The sequence below is a fragment of the Phyllostomus discolor genome, chromosome 10 (genome assembly GCF_004126475.2).
Source record: "Phyllostomus discolor isolate MPI-MPIP mPhyDis1 chromosome 10, mPhyDis1.pri.v3, whole genome shotgun sequence".
In the NCBI taxonomy this organism is placed as follows: Eukaryota; Metazoa; Chordata; class Mammalia; order Chiroptera; family Phyllostomidae; genus Phyllostomus; species Phyllostomus discolor.
Window position 1 is genome coordinate 71324374 of NC_040912.2, and position 3567 is coordinate 71327940.

General features: G+C 35.9%; 1 long non-coding RNA gene across 1 annotated transcript; it reads left to right on the top strand.

Moving 5' to 3' along the window:
- LOC118497170 lies at window positions 1-2146 on the top strand. Its single transcript, XR_004899709.1, has 2 exons — window positions 1-1246; window positions 1292-2146. It is a non-coding gene; the product is annotated as an uncharacterized LOC118497170 (long non-coding RNA).
- Window positions 2147-3567: the final 1421 nt, after the last annotated feature.

The window sequence follows — 3567 nt, forward strand, 5'->3', positions numbered from 1 at the left end:
GATACTGAAACTGAGGCTCAGAAGAGTTGCTTGCTCAAGGTCTCAGTGTGTAGGTCAAAGGACAAGCTATGGAGCAATTTTTACTTGATGCCAAAGTTCATTTGTGCTACACTGTCACCTCTTATATTCTCATTTTAAAGCTATTTTAAGTGAGTTGTAAATAATAAGAAGATTTAGTAAGAAGAGAGATCAATTCTGTTTTTAGTTCTAGCATCAGTCCCTAAACCCTTCCCAGTCACTTCTGCCCTTTTTTATCATGCATTTTATTTTAATCATTGATCTGTACAGTCATTTCATATTCCTCTTTTTTTCTGTACACTTATTTTTATGTCATCTTTTCTACTGGGTTTCTTTATATATTAGAAAATGGCTATATACTTATACAAATGTGGCTATGTGCAAGGATTGGCGTCCAGTGTGAGAATAGAAGATTAGGTTTAGATAACAGGAGAAAACATAAGCAAAGGTATGCCTGGAGACTGTTAGTACATGTTTCTATACATTGAAGTTAGGCAAGACCACACCTTGTTCCAGTTGCAAAAATCCGTATTCATGATTGCCATAACCTGAAAACCTTGCCTTGGCTCAGTTCAATGACTCAACAAGTAGGTTTGCGTGCGTTTGTTTATTTGACAATGTTCACTTGTACCCAGTGGATCTCCAAAACCTATGTGAATATTAGATTTTAATATTTTCAACAGAAAAAAATATGTCACTAAGCATGATTCTTTGCTAGTATGCAACTTTGCAGAAAGAACTATCCAAGTTTTCAAAGTATACTTTGGCAATGAGGTGTGGTGGGAGGAGGATGAAGGCAGCTGCACCAACATGTCTGTCAAAGGACACCAGTTATGGAATGGAAATCAAGTCTCATGAGTGATTGAGTCCCACCCTGCTGCTTACACTCACTGAGCACTTCCTGCATTTTAGGTGTTCTGCTGTGAAGTGAGGATGCAAAACTGAGCACCACATGGGTCTTATCCTCACTGAGATCATAGTTTAGAGGCCAGCTAATTTTTAATCACTGCGAGCAAGATGGCAAATTCTAGACAGAAAGAGGTGTGTACAGCACAGTAGGCATGGAGCTTTGTAAGGATCCCAGTCATTGCCAGCCTGCCTGGACTGCCAGGTCCCTTCTGCACAACTAAGAAGCCAACCAGTGACTTCTCTGATGTGCAGAGAAGGACAGAGCATGATTGTTTGTCCACTTTTACCCAAGTTTCTTGTCTTCTGATCCAGGGAATAGGTAATTTCCTATAAGTAATAGATCACCTGTAATCTCTGATTACAGGTAAATAGGTATGTGGTAAGTGGGGAAGAATGGGTTTTGGAGATGGGCATTTAAGTGGTTTTAAATCTTTTGTCATGGTAAAAAAAATACTGCAGTATAAAAGCTTTGAATATAAGTCATTTTATTTATGTAGGAGTATATGTGTGAAGGATAAGTTCCAATAAGCGAAGCTGTCAGGAAAAAGGATGTGCACATTTATAATTTTGACATCCAGGATGGCGAAAAAGTGGGTCTACAGTTGTGAGTATGTGAAACACAGACATAATTCTTGTATTATTAATTAATTATTATATTATTTTCCATCCAAACAATTGTAAACCTACTTTTGACCCCATCCTGTATATTGCCAAACTATTCTAAGAAATTATCCAAGTTTGCACTCCTACCTGCAATTATGAAAGGGTCTATTTCCATACAATCTTGCCAATGAAGATTTATTACACTTTTTGGTAGATGCCAATTTGATATGTGAAAGCAGTATCTCGTAGCAGTTTAATTTTCACTGATTGTATGATGAGTGCAGTGGGGATACATGCGAAATATAGAAGAACTATTTGTCTTTTGTTTTCTGTGAACTACCTGTGAATATCCCTTTCCATAGAATTAATGATTTTTTTGTTTGCCTACTTATTAGCAGCAGTTTTTTTTAATTAGGAAAATTTATTTTTTTATGTGTGATACAGCATACCTTTGGGTTTACATTCATGTTCCCACTTCTGTATTAAACACATAAACAAAACATCATTTCTGATGATAATCTCTTCAAAACTTGTAAATCTTTTGCCTTATTTCTCTATTTCCATGTATGATACTGACTTTTGGTTCTGTCCCAATAAAGTCATTTCTTCCTTGTAATTAGGTTACAATGTTGATTAATTTCACCTTCCCTCTAATGTTTCTTATTCCTGAAACATCTTTAGGGTACCTTCCAAAATTCTACTACTAATTTTTTTACTGCTAATAATAATTTAGCAGTAAATTATTAACATTTATAATTTTACTGCTAAGACTACTCTTTTTCTGAAAAAAAAATCTTTTTACCCAAATAGAAACTATTTAACTTCTAAACTTCTAATAAATTTTAGAATTTCACAGTAGCATAGATCTCTCTTTTGAATTAATCATTTTGGGCACCCAGATTTTTCTAGGTGTATGTGATAACCAGCTGTACCCCTGTGCTCACTCCTTATGCCTAACCCATGGCAATTGCTGTGCTCTGAATTTACTTCTCCAGGACGGTGCACTCCTCCCTGTCTGCTGGTACTTTGGGTCTCTCCCAGGAAGAAACTACTGCACTACTCTTTCCCATGCCCTTCTTGTCCACTGATGAATTTTAGTGGATTATGTTCAGCCAAATACAAATTCTGAAAACATAAAGAACAGATTGTAATTGACAAACCCTTTGTTTTCAAGTTATTCATGTGGCTTTTCAGAAATAACACAAAGCTCTCTTTGTTTTTGAAATACAGAAAGAACCTCTTAACACACCAAGTATTTAAATCTACTCAATATGATGGGTGGGCTAATGCGTGAATCCTGGCCGGATACAAAGGAATTGCTGTGAAAAACTCATTCTCAAGCCATATATGCTGCTAAATTTGCAAACACAAATAGCACTTTAGTTAAAGACTGTGAGGAATTAAAGAATGTTTGAAGATTTACAGTGGGAATAATTAAGGGGTTGGGAGACTCTAAAGAAAGGCATAAGCACTCATGGTTATTTAGCCTATAAGAAAGAAGTCTCCGGAGTACTTTAATAATGAGTTTCTGGGTCATAAAAGAAACATGGAAAAGGTGGTGCCCAGGAGGGTCATTGTCTAAGGATACGGGAAAAGGAGCACATAAAACATGAGTAAAGATATAGGTTAGAAACAAGTTAACACTTTGATTCACTATGCTTACTTAAAAATAAGACTGCACTTTTTTCTACACATATTATACTTTAATATAATAATAAAAGATTGATTCTTAATCTGTGTGAGATGACTTTGGAATGGTCAGAGAGTGAGAAGGGTTGTGTCCTTTGTCATCAGATTGCTTGGACTAAATCCTAGCTCCTTTGCTTCCTGTTTGGATGACCATGGCAAACCTCTTTGTTTCTCCTAGCCTTATTTCTCACTTCTAAAAGGAATAATAATAGTATCCACCAACTGGTGTTGTTATGAGAATTAGAAGAGATAAGGTATGTGCCCTAGTTATGATTTGGTTTTGTTTTAAAAGGCTGAACATCTAAACATTAGTGGTCTATACAAGAGGCAAATTGTTTTCTCTCATGA